Below are 14239 nucleotides of genomic sequence, written 5' to 3'. Positions count from 1 at the left end.
CCTACACCTCCTTACCCCAGAATTCAGCTTTATCGTATCTCTTTGCTTGATTGATCATAAAGCATACATTTTCATACAGAAAATTAATAACATGAACGAATGATCAAAGAAAAGCTAATTGAAGAGCTCATTGTTCTAATTCCAGCTAGCAAAATGGGCCACTTATATGAACCCTTGGTTTACCATACTGCCATTTTGTTATGGAGGCATCTTATTGAGCTACTGAAATCTTACTACATATGCATTTCATTCGAGGGGCACCTCGTAGGTATTCTCATATATATCTTGTGAACAGCTGAGGCCCAAGCACTGATCCCTGCTGTGCCCCACTAGTCACTGCCTGTCACCAAGAAAAAGACCCATTTTTTCCTACTCTCTGTTCCCTGAATGTTGACCAATTTTCAATCCATGCCAGTATATTACCACCAATCCCATGTGCTTTGAGTTTTCCACATGGGACTTTGTGAAAGGACCTTCTGAAAATCCAAATAACCCACGTCCACTGGTTCTCCCTTATCTATTCTACCAGTTACATTCTCAAAAAACTCCAGTAGCTTTGTCAAACATGATTTCCCTTTCATTAATCCATGTTGACTTTGCCTAATTCCGTTGATAGTATCGAAGTGTCCTGTTATCGCAACCTTTATATCAGACTCTCGCATTTTCCCTACTATTGATGCTAGGCTAACCGGTCTGTAGTTCCCTATTTTCTCTCTCCCTCCATTTTTAAATAATGGGATTAGATTTGCCACCCTCCATTCTTCAGGAGCTGTTCCATACTGTATAGAGTGTTGGAAGGTGACAACTAATGCATCCACTCTTACCATGGCTACCTCTATTAGTACTCTGGGATGTAGATTATCAGGACCTGGGGATTTATCGGCTTTAAGTACCATTAATTTCTCCAGCACTATTTTTTTCACTAATACTAATTTCATTTAATTCCTCCTTCTCACTCGCCTCTTGGTTCACTAGCATTTCTGGGAAGTTATGTGTGTCCTCTTCCGTCAAGACAGAACTAAAGTATTTGTTTAATTGCTCTCCCACTCCCTTGTTCCCAATCATAAATTCTCCCGTTTCTGACTGTAAGGGACCTACATTTGTCTTCACTAATCTTTTCCTTTTTACATACTTGTAGAAGCTTTTACAGTCCACTTTTATGTTCCTTGCAAGTTTACTCTCATACTCTATTTCTCCCCTCAATCAATCTTTTGGTCCTTTTTAGCTGAATGCTAAACTGCTCCCAATCCTCAGTCTTGCTACTTTTTCTGGCAACTTTATATCCTCTTTGGCTACAATACTATCCTTCATTTCTTTTGTTATCCATGATTGGGCCGCATTTCCTTTTGTGTTTTTGTGCCAGAACGGAATGTATAATTATTGCAATGCATGCATTTGTTCCTTAAATGTTAGCCATTGTCTATCAACTGTCATGCCTTTTAATGAAGCTTCCCAATCTATCATAGCCAACTCACTCCTCATACCTTCGTTGTTTCCTTTGTTTAGATTTAGGACCCTAATTTCGGATTGGACTACTTCACTTTCCGTCTTAATGAAGAATCCTATCAAGTTATGTCACTCTTGCCTAAAGGACCCTGCACAACAAGATTATTAATTAACCCCTTCTCATTGCACAATACCCAATCTAGGATGGCCTGTTCCCTTGTTGGCTCCTTAGTGTCCTTGTCTAAAAAAAAAATCTCGTACATACTCCAGGAATTCATCCTCCACAATATTATTGCTAATTTGGTTTAGCCAGTCTGTATGCAGCTTAATGTCATCCATGATTACTGTAGTAGCTTTGTTACACGCATCTCTAATTTCCTGTTTGTTCCCATCCTTTATATTACCACTATTGTTTGAAGGCCTATAGACAACCCGACCAGTGTTTTCTGCCTCTTGGTGCTTCTTAACTTCACCCAAACTGATTCTACATCTTGATTTTCTGAGCCAATATCCTTTCTCACTATTGTTCTGTTTTCATCCTTTACTAACAACGCCACCCCACCTCCTTTTCCTTTTTGCCTGTCCTGCCTAAATATCGAATACCCTTGCATAGGGCATCGGAAATGCAGCAGGGTGTTAACTGAAAGTTAAAAATGCACACGTTAACAATATACTATTACAGTGATATCAGGACCTCATATTACGAAGTCAGACTATCTTTGAAATAAGTTAATTCATGTTTTAAATTGAGGATATTCAGGCCTGTCCTACTACTGTATTGTAATTAAATCCGTGTTGTGTACTTTATTAATATCGGGAACTAGAAATCAGAGGCAGTGAGGTCCAATTATATCATTGCGAGTTGGAAAGCTAAAGATAATAATCTTGGAAAAGAATATGCAAAAAAAAATTGCCGGATTGTCACAAAGATCCAATTGGTTCATCATTTCCCTTCAGAGATCGGAACCTGCTTCCGGGTCGGCGTCGGGTTATCAAAACGCAGCTCTCAGGTGTCTTGCCAGGAGTGTGCACTTCGACACACGATTCATTGAAGAACTAAACATACTAACGCAACTGGAAGACGTTTATGTCTCTAATAATATGAGTTTGGAATGTTTCGAAGAATCTAGGGCCACATAGTTATCTGACTGCTTTACATTAGGGAGCAGGAATGGGAATATGGCAGGTGTGGAGACCCTTTTACTGCGCATCCTTCTCAACTTGCCCTGTCACCTTCAAAGATTTGTGTACGTGCACCCCAGGTCTCTCTGTTCCTGCACCACCTTTAAAAGTGAACCATTTGTATCAAGTCATACACCATCCGGACTTGGAAATATATCGCAGTTCCTTTATCGTCGCTGGGTCAAAATCCTTGAACTCCCTTCCTAACAGCACTGTGGGAGAACCTTCACCACACGGACTGCAGCGGTTCAAGAAGGCGGCTCACCACCACCTTCTCAAGGGCAATTAGGGATGGGCAATAATGCTGGCCTTGTCAGCGATGCCCACATCCCATGAACGAATATATATATATATATATATATATATATATATAACCTATTCTCATTCTTCCTACCAAACTACACCCCCTCACATTTCTCCGCGTTAGATTTCATCTGCCATGTGTCTGCCCATTTGACCCGTTTATCTATGTCCTCCTGAAATCTGTTACTATCCTCCTCACTGTTTATTACATTTCCGAGTTTTGTGTCATCTGCAAACTTTGAAATTATACGCTCTATACCCAAGTGCAGGTCATCAATATATATCAAAAACTGCAGTGGTCATATTACCGACCCCTGGGGAACACCACGATATATTTCGCTGCAGTCTGAAAAACAATATTTCACCACTACTCTTTGCTTTCTGTCCCTTAGCCAATTTCTTATTCAAGCTGCCACTGCCCGTTTAATCCAATGGATTTAATTTTGCAAAAGGTCTATGGCGTGGCACTTTATCAAATGCCATTTGAACGTTCATATACACAACATTAACTGTACGACCTTCCTCAACCCTTTCCATTACTTCAGCAAAGAACTTCATCAATTTAGTAAAACACGATTTTCCTTTAACTAATCCATGCTGGCTGTCATTTATTCGCCCATGCTTTTTCCAAATGAAAATTAATTTTGTCTCCAATTATTCTCTCTGAATCTTTCCCCACTACCGAAGTTATACTGACTGGTCTGTAGTTGCCAGGTTTATCCCTCTTCCATTTTTTGAACAGGGGTGTAACATTTGTAATCCCCTTTCCTCCGGCAGGGCCTCTATATCTAAGGAAGATTGGAAGATTGTCGCCAGAGCCTCCACAATTTCCACCCTTACTTCCCTCAATAAATTAGGATGCACCCCGTCTGGACCGGGTAACTTTTCTACTTTGAGCGCTGCCAACCTTTTAAGTACCTCCTTATTATCTATTTTTATCCTTTCAAATTGCTCTACTACCTCCGCCTGCACTGTGACATTGGCAGCATCGTGTTCTTTGGTGAGGACAGATGCAAATTCCTCATTTAGTACTTCAGCCATGCCTTCGGACTCCACAAGAAGATTTCGTTTACCCTAATCGGCCCCACCCTTCCTTTGACTACCCTTTGACTATTTACATGTTTCGAATAGACTTTTGGGTTCCACTTTATGTTACCCGGTAATCTATTCTCATACATATTCTTTGCCCGTCTTATTTCCTTTTCCAGTTCTTCTCTGTACTTCCTGTATTCAGCTTGATTCTCCACTGTATTATGAGCCTAACATTTATCATCAGCCTCCTTTTTATGTTTCTTTTTAGTCGCTATATCCTTAATCATCTATTTCTAGCTTTCGATGCTTCCCCATTCCCCCTAGTGGGAAAGTGTCTCGTCCCCTTTCAACTCGCTGAAATGAGCCCTCCTCCAGTTGAGTATTTTCACATTTGATGTTCGTTGTCATTTTACATAAGTACCTCTTGATATTATGATCACTGTTTCCCAAATCCTCCCCCACTGAAACATGGTCCATTTGCGCCAATTCCTTCCCCAGTACTAGATCCATCACTGCTTCCTTCCTCATTGGATTGGAAACATACTGGTCAAAAAGTTCTCTTGTACACATTTCAGAAATTCATCCCCCTCTTTTCCCTTTACACTGTTACTTTCGCAGACGAAACTGGGATAATTAAAGACCCCCATTATCACTACTCTATATTTCTTGCACCTTTCTGCAACTTGCCTGCAGATTTGTTCCTCTATCTCCTTCCCACTATTTTTTGGCCGACAGTATACACCCAGGATCGTAATATCTTCTCTTTTTTCCTCAATACTAACCAAATAGTTTCTGTCTTTGAACCCTCTGCTATATCACCCCTTTCCAGTTCAGTAACAATATCACTGATCAACCCTGCCCCCTCACCCTCTCTCCTAGTCTTCCTTCCCTACCTGTCCTGAATACCTTGTAGCCAGAAATATTAAGTTGATATGTATGAGCCAGGCCTCCAAATTGCAACTATTTCGTAATCCCACGTGGTAATTTGCGCCTGCAGCTTACGAACTGAATTTACCACGCTCCGTGCATTTACGCACATGCACTCAAAACTCATCTTAGTCTGCCTCACGTTGCCCCCTGTATGCTCCCTCCTATTTCTGAACTACTCTTTATGCTAATGCTGTTTGACTTTCCCAGTCCTCTATGCACCTTGTTTCTCCTCTCTAATTCTTTATCCTTGTGCCCCTCCTCCTGCCAATTTAGTTTAAATCCTCACCCACAGCACCAGTTAAACACTTCACGAGGACATTGGTCCGATACCCATCAGCACGTGGCATTGGGAGTAATCCAGGGATTATCACACATGAGGGCCTGCTCTTTAACTTCCTCCCTCGCTCCTGAAACTCTGTGTGCAGGAACTCAACCCCATTCCTTCCCATATCATTGATTGCAACATGGACCACGACTTCTGGCTGTTCCCCTTCCCAGACGCATAATCTTCTGCAACCTCTCCATGACGTCCATTACCCTGGGACCGGGGAGACAGCACTCTGCAGGACTCATGTCGGCGGTTGCAAAAACGCCTGACTATCCCACTGACTATCAATCACCTATCATCTGTGTGCATTTCTATACATGGCTGTGCCCCCCTCCCCCCACCACTATGTAGTCCTTTGCCCCACGGTGCCGTGGATGTGCTCTATATTGGATTCCCCTAGTTCGCGTCACCATCACTGGGATTCAGCACTGAAACCGGTCCGTGAGCGCCACACTCCAGGAGGATTCCTGAACTGCCTGCCTCTTCCTACCCTGTCGGATGAGCACCCACTTACTATCCTCCTGAACTCTCTGTAGCTGTGGGGTGAACACCTCGGGAAACGTGCGATCCAGGAAATTCAAAGCCTCCCGTATGCCCCGCAGTGACACCAGCAACACAAAGCTCGAACTTGAGCACTCGAGAGAAAAGTGCCATGATATTACGCAGAGGCATGAGGAGAAAAGACGCAGGTAGAATCATAGAATCATAGAAAGAATCAAACAAAAGTTACAGCACCGAAGGAGGACATTCAGCCCATCGTGTCGGTGCTGGCTCTTTCAAAGAGCGATCCAATTAGCCCCACTCTCCTCCACTTAGCCCATAACCCTGCAAATTCGTCCTATCCAATTCCATATTGAAAGTAACTATTGAATCTGCTTCCACCACCTTTCAGGCAGTGAATTCCAGATCATAACAACATGGATAGGAAGTTGGGTCAAGGCCAGAAAACAGAGAGTGGTGTTGGAACCATTGCACTTCTCAATATCAGGAAATGAGTAACAGGACATCAAATATTCTGCTCTTATCCCGGAGAGATTAAGGACTCCACACACTGTGTGTTTGACGCAAAGCTGATTTATTTGACCGATATCATAATATTAAACTCTAGCCCAGTTATTGGGGTTCTTAACAACAGCAGATCCATAGCCCAACTGCCAGAATGCACATGATTCAATCTTGAATGTGATTGACAGCAACAATAAAAGCAGAATCCAACGCCTGCAGTCACATGTCAACTGGCTGTGCAGAGACGTGGGATGAATGAATGAATTTCTTCCCACACACGGAGCAGGTGAACGGCCTCTCCCCAGTTTTACCTCTCTTGTGTTTCACTAGGTGGGATGACTGAGTGAATCTCTTCTCATACATGGAGCAGGTAAACAGCCTCTCCCCAGTGTGACTGCGTTGATGATGAGTTTCCAGCTCACATGGTTAATTGAATCCATTCCCGCAGACCCCACATTTCCACGGCTTCTCCGTGGTCCGGCTGTCCCTGTAACTCTGCAGGTCGGACAATCGGTTGAAGCCTCGTCCACACACAGAACACGTGTACGGCTTCTCCCCGCTGTGAATGGTATGATGATTTTTCCGGCTCTGTAACTGGTTGAAGCTCTTCCCACAGTCAGTGCACTGCAACACTCTCACTCGGGTTTTTGTCTCCGTGCTTTTCTAGTCACACTGATGTTTGAAACATTTTCACACAGACAGAACAGAGAAACATTTGTTCTTCCACATTCAAAGGCCAATGATATTCAGGTCCTGATGAATCAAGTGACTCTGTCAGAGCTTGATGTGATGTTTGGTTTAATTTTCCGGTCTGCAAAGCCTCCCCTTCTAATACCCTGTCATCACTGTAAATACAGGATAGGAATTCAGAACACAGAATTCTAGTTTCTATGGAATATGTTTCCTCTCTTGTTCCCCCAAAGCTGTAAATCCCCGTCCCACACACTCTCCCTCCTCCCTGTGCTGAAATCCAAACCTATCGCACCATCTCAAACATTCCTCTCCTCCACTCCCAGTTCTGTCCCTCGCTCTACTCTGGTTGGGTTCAGTTCTACACCCACTGTATGCAGAGTGAGAATACAATAAATGTGTGACTGATTTTCTCTCCAGGTTACTGGGAAGCAGAAGCCCCGCCCACTCTTTGTTCCTGGTTACTGGGACCCTTATGCCCTGCCTAATATTTATTCCAGGTCACTGGAACTCTGAAACCCTGCTTACTATTGGTTCCTGGTCACTGGGACCCTGAAGCCCTGCCTACTATTTGTTCCTGGTTCCTGGGACTCTGAAACCCTGCCCACTATTTGCTCCTAGTCACTGGGACCCTGAAACCCTGCCTACAATTTGTTCCTGGTCACTGGAACACTGAAACCCTGCCTACTATTTGTTCCTCGTCACTGGGGCCCTGAAACCCTGCCTAATATTTGTTCCTGGTCACTGGGACTCTGACACCCTGCCCACTATTTGTCCCTGGTCACTGGGACTCCGAAACCCTGCCCACTATTTGTTCCTAGTCACTGGGACCCTGAAACCCTGCCTACTATTTGTTCCTGGTCACTGGGACAGTGAAACCCTGCCCACTATTTGTTCCTGGTCACTGGAACCCTGAAACCCTGCCACTATTTGTTCCTGGTCACTGGGACATTGAAACCATGCCCACTATTTGTTCCCAGTCACTGCAACCCTGAAACCATGCCACTATTTATTCCTCGTCACTGGGACACTGAAACCCTGCCCACTATTTACGCCAGGTCATTGGGACCCTGAAACCCTGCCTACTATTTGTTCCTGCTCACTGGGACACTGAAACTCTGTCCACAATTTGTTCCCTGTCACTGGGACCCTGAAGCCCTGCCTAATATGTGTTCCTGGTCACTGGGACAGTGAAACCCTGCCCACTATTTGCTCCTGGTCACTGGAACCCTGAAACCCTGCCTACTATTTGTTCCTGTTCACTGCGACACTGAAACCCTGCCCACTATTTGTTCCTGGTCACTGGAACCCTGAAACCCTGCCACTATTTGTTCCTGGTCACTGGGACACTGAAACCCTCCCCACTATTTGCTGCTGGTCACTGGGACGCTGAAAAACTGCCCACTATTTGTTCCTAGCCACTGGAACACTGAAGCCCCGCACACTATTTGTTTCTACTCACTGGGACACTGAAGCCCCGCCCATTCTGTGTTCCTGGTTACTGGGGCCCTGATGCCCCGCCCACTCTTTGTTCCTGGTCACTGGGACCCTGAAACCCCGCCCATACTTTGTTCATGGTCACTGGGACACTGAAGGCCCTACTACTCTTTGTTCCTGGTCACTGGGGCCCTGAAGCCTCGCCCACTATTTGTTGCGGTTCACTGGGAGCCGAAATCCCCGCCCACTATTTGTTCCTGGTCACTGGGGCGCTGAAGCCTCGCATACTCTTTGTTTTATTTTTATTCGTTCATGGGATGTGGGCGTCACTGGCAAGACCAGCATTTATTTCCCATCCCTAATTGCCCTTGAGAACGTGGTGGTGAGCGGCCTTCTTGAACCGCTGCAGTCCGTGTGGTGAAGGTTCTCCCACAGTGCTGTTAGGAATGGAGTTCCAGGATTTTGACCCCGCGACGTTGAAGGAACGGCGATATATTTCCAAGTCGGGAGGGTATGTGACTTGGAGAGGAACGTGCAGGTGGTGTTGTTCCCATGTGCCTTATGCCCTCGTCCTTCTAGGTGGTAGAGGTCGTGGGTTTGGGAGGTGCTGTCGAAGAAGCCTTGTCGAGTTGCTGCAGTGCATCCTGTGGATGGTACACACTGCAGCCACGGTGCGCTGATGGTGGAGGGAGTGAATGTTTCGGGTGGTGGATGGGTGCCAATCAAGCGGGCTGCTTTGTCCTGGATGGTGTCGAGCTTCTTGAGTGTTGTTGGAGCTGCACTCATCCAGGCAAGTGGAGAGTATTCCATCACACTCCTGACTTGTGCCTTGTAGATGGTGGAAAGGCTTTGGGGAGTCAGGAGGTGAGTCACTTGCCGCAGAATACCCAGCCTCTGACCTGCTCTTGTAGCCACAGTATTTATATGGCTGGTCCAGTTAAGTTTCTGTTCAATGATGACCCTAGTATGCTGATGGTAGGGGATTCGGTGATGGTAGTGCTGTTGAATGTCAAGGGGAGGTGGTTAGACTCTCTCTTGTTGGAGATGGTCATTGCCTGGCACTTGTCTGGCGCGAATGTTTCTTGCCACTTATGAGCCCAAGCCTGGATGTTGTCCAGTTCTTGCTGCATGCGGACACGGTCTGCTTCATTATGTCAGGGGTTGCAAAATGAACTGAACATTGTGCAATCATCAGCGACCATCCCCATTTCTGACCGTATGATGCAGGGAAGGTCATTGATGAAGCAACTGTGGGAGAACCTTCAGCACATGGACTGCAGCAGTTGACGAAGGCGGATCACCACCCCCTTCTCAAGGCAATTGGGGATGGGCAATAAATGCTGGCCTTGCCAGTGACGCCCACATCTCATGAACGAATAAAAAAATGCTAAAGATGGTTGGGCCTAGGTTACTGCTTTCAGGAACTCCTGCAGCCATGTCCTGGGGATGAGATGACTGGCCTCCAACAACCACCACTATCTCCATTTGTGCTTGGTATGACTCCAATCACTGGAGAGTTCTCCCCCGATTCCGATTGATTTCAATTTTACTCGGATTCCTTTGTGCCACATTCAGTCAAATGCTGCCTTCATGTCAAGGGCAGTCACTCTCACTTCACCTTCCCGGTCACTGGAACCATGAAGCCCCGACCAGGCTTTGTTGCTTCTCACTGGGACCCGGAACCCCAGCCCATAATTTGTTCCTGGTCACTGGGACCCTAAAGCCTCACCCACTCTTTGCTCCTTGCCACTGGGACCATGAAGCTACGACCAGGCTTTGTTCCTGGTTAGTGGGACACTGAAGCCTCCCAACTCTTCGTTCCTGTTTTCTAGGACTCTTAAGCCCCGACCACGCTTTGCTTTTGATCACTGAAATCCGGAAGCCTCGCCCAAACTTTACTCCTGGTCACTGAGACCCTGAATCCGCGCCCACTCTTTGTTCCTGTAGCAAGTGGGCCGCACATGCGCCGTGCTGGTCGCTGAACCCTTCCCAACATCCTCTTCCAATATGGCGGCTGGTTATCTGGTAAGCCGGTGCCATCACTGGGGAGAGATCATCGCAGATGCCGCCCTCTGGACACGCACGGGTTCCGAGCGCTCTGGGTCCTCAGACCCACAGTTGTGATTCCGAAGAGTGTGTCTCCACCCCTCGGGGTTTGGATTGATCCCTGACCCTCGCTCTCTATCTCCACCCCTCGGGGTTTGCATTGATCCCGGACCCTCGCTCACTCTCTCCACCCCTCGGGGTTTGCATTGATCCCCGACCCTCGCTCACTATCTCCACCCCTCGGGGTTTGCATTGATCCCCGACCCTCGCTCATTATCTCCATCTCTCCGGGTTTTTATTGATCCCCGACCCTCGCTCACTCTCTCCACCTCTCGGGGTTTGCATTGATCCCTGACCCTCGCTCTCTATCTCCACCCCCCCCCCCCCCGGGGTGTGCAATGATCCCCGGCCCTCGCTCTCTATCTCCACCCCCCCGGGGTGTGCAATGATCCCCGACCCTCGCTCTCTGTCTCCACCACCGTGGTTTGTATCAATCCCCGGCCCCAGCTCTCAATCTCCACCCCCTTGGTTTGTATCGATCCCCGGCCCTCGCACTCTATCTCCCCCCACCCCCGCCCCACCCCATCGTGGTTTGTATCGATCCCCGGTCCTCGATCTCTGTCTGCACCCCCTTACAACATTGCACCTGGCAACAAACTGATACTGAGCCTGAGAGCTGGGTTCCACTGGTATGAATAGGCCGTTTTCCAGCTCCCGGGTATTCTGGGTACGAGCACCCGCCATTGAGATCCCGAATTGCTGATTGAAATGTACTGTGGCGAGAAGCGGGTTTTCAGCGCCGAGTGAAGAGGCGACTCTAAACATTTCTGCTGATTGTTTGCAGAGTTTTCTGTTTTTATTTAACAGTAAACAGTAAACGGAGGCCCGGAGCCGACCCGCCGCTCTGTCCTCTTTCAGAAACCTGAGACCCGGAGTGACCCGCCGCCCTGTCCCCTTTCAGAAACCTGAGACCCGGAGTGACCCGCCGACCTTTCCCCTTTCAGAAACCTGAGACCCGGAGCGACCCGCCGCTCTTTCCCCTATCAGAAACCTGAGACCCGGAGCGACCCGCCGCCCTGTCCCCTATCAGAAACCTGAGACCCGGAGCGACCCGCCGCCCTGTCCCCTATCGGAAACCTGAGACCCGGAGCGACCCGCCGCTCTTTCCCCTATCAGAAAACCTGAGACCCGGAGTGACCCGCCGCCTGAGCCCTTTATTTCAATTGGCAAATTGAAAATTCGATTGTTACCGATTCTGTTGCTTGGCCGGAGTTCTGTTCTGGGGCCTCAGTTCCACCCACCGACGCCCCCTCCCCCCCAAATCAAACTTGGCGGGTGTAGATGATTGACATTAGTTCATTACCAATAGTAAGCGCGGAGATGGACTGGAGTCCGATAGTCTGTTCATGGTCCACTCACAGTAGGGAGGGGGCGGGATTCTGCTGACCAGTGCGATGGATCCAAACCCAGTGTCTCTTTGTGTCAAACACTCAAGGAGACGGGCCGGGGATGTTTATTCATTTATCTTTTAAATAAAGGATTATTTTTCAAAATATTAATTATTGAAAAAGAACGACGTTTTTAAAAACAAATGAAAAAGGCAACAGTGTGGTGAGCCAGAATATTATAGTATTTATAAATAAATGTGTTGGATTTTCTGGAGTTTTATTATTAATTTTAGACAAAAGAAAATGTTGTAGCGAGGAAGGGTCGGCTCTTAAAGGGATAGTGCGCCCTCTGTTACTGTGCGGTCGCCAGTTAAAGGAACAGACACTGTTACCTTTCCCGCTCACCTCCAGCTGTACGCCCACTGATACTCTGCACGTCGAACACCTCCTGGGATCACTTCCTATCCCAAACTGTCCCGAAGGCGGACATTGAATGTCGATGCTTCAAGCTGTCTCCACCTGGTCTGCAACTCAATTTCTTCCCACCACAGGACTCAGACATCCACCTTGGACTCTCTCAGACTGTCTCCTTCCTTTTCTTAAATTTCCGACCAGGCTATAAGTTCGGTTGGAAATTGAAATCAATGAACTTGCCCTCTCTCCTCGCAAATCACTGGCCTCCTGTCCTCCATTAACCTCTCGCTCCATATGAAATCCATATTCACGGCAACATGCTTGACCTTGTCATCTTATGTGGCATCTCTATTCCCATTGTCTCGATCACAGATAAGCCATCTCCACTACTTCCTTGTATCCCTCATGACCCATCGTCATAACTCAATTCTTCCCATATTCTGTCCAATCCTCCGAGAATGCACTCTGTGTTCTCTGATACGCTTGATAAATCAGGGCTTTATTAAACTGTGTTGACGATATTCGCTAAAGTGTAAACTTCATCCAAGCACAGTTGGTAAAATGACCAAAAACTACAGGTTGTAGTCAATCTTTTACAAGAAACAAGAAATGATAGTACAAAAAAAGCTGATAGCATATATCCCAGTGACAATAATTCCACAGGTTGCTCTTTAATTGGTTCTTTTACCTTTGAAGTTCGAAGTGACTCACTGCTGCGAGGATTACAATTGGAGACAAATGTCGCCCTCCGCTGGTGGACACTGCACGGTGCAGTGGTTCCAGTAAGGTGGAAATGTCGCCGTCCGCTGGTGGACACTGCACGGTGCAGTGATTCTGTTTAAAGCGGAAATAATTGTTACAATTAAAGAACAATTACCAGTCATCTTTAAACTCGAAACTTAATCCTGCCGTTTCAGTGAAACAGATCACGGTTTTGCTCCAATCTCTGATTTGAGAACACGTTCGCAGCATTCTCCATTGTTCTTCCCGGCTTTGAACACAGGTGTAAAGGAATCTTCTTTTCCCTGTCCATGAGCTCTGAACCACGGAAGAGAGCAGCTCGGACACATTCCTTCGACGCATCAAGATTGACCCCCAAGGCGACTTTGCTGTCAGTAAAGAGAGACAAGAAAGACGAAAATCCCGTTTGCCCCTCTCAGTGTGGCCCTAAAGGACTGTGTCGAGGGTAAAGTTCTGTTCCCACCGTAAAATCCTGCCCCCGGATCGTCCTTTCTGAGCTCCAGTTAGGTGATGCTGAACACTCAGGTTGGAAATACCAAAATCTACAACAACGTTTTTAAAACAATGCTGATTTACTTTACATTTATCCAGAATATTAAACCCCAGCCCAGTTCCATGGGTTAGTAACATAACCAGAAACAAGCAGAAGGCTGGAAATTATAGGCCAGTTAGCTTAACATCTGTGGTGGGTAAAATTTTGGAGTCTATTATTAAGGAGACAGTAACGGAACATTTAGATAAGCATAATTTAATAGGACAAAGTCTGCATGGCTTCATGAAGGGGAAGTCATGTCTGACAAATTTGCTTGAGTTCTTCGAGGATATAACGTATAGGGTGGATAAAGGGGAACCAGTGGACGTAGTGTATTTAGACTTCCAGAAGGCATTCGACAAGGTGCCACATGAAAGATTATTACTTAAGATAAAAAATCACGGGATTGGGGGTAATATTCTGGCATGGGTGGAGGATTGGTTATCAAACAGGAAGCAGAGAGTTGGGATAAATGGTTCATTTTCGGACTGGCAACCAGTAACCAGTGGTGTTCCGCAGGGGTCGGTGCTGGGTCCCCAACTCTTTACAATCTATATTAACGATTTGGAGGAAGGGACCGAGTGCAACATATCAAAATTTGCAGATGATACAAAGATGGGAGGGAAAGTAGAGAGTGAGGAGGACATAAAAAACCTGCAAGGGGATATAGACAGGCTGGGTGAGTGGGCGGAGATTTGGCAGATGCAATATAATATTGGAAAATGTGAGGTTATGCACTTTGGCAGGAAAAATCAGAGAGCAAGT

The sequence above is a fragment of the Heptranchias perlo genome, unplaced genomic scaffold, assembly GCF_035084215.1.
Source record: "Heptranchias perlo isolate sHepPer1 unplaced genomic scaffold, sHepPer1.hap1 HAP1_SCAFFOLD_54, whole genome shotgun sequence".
NCBI lineage: Eukaryota > Metazoa > Chordata > Chondrichthyes > Hexanchiformes > Hexanchidae > Heptranchias > Heptranchias perlo.
This window is presented reverse-complemented; position numbering follows the sequence as displayed.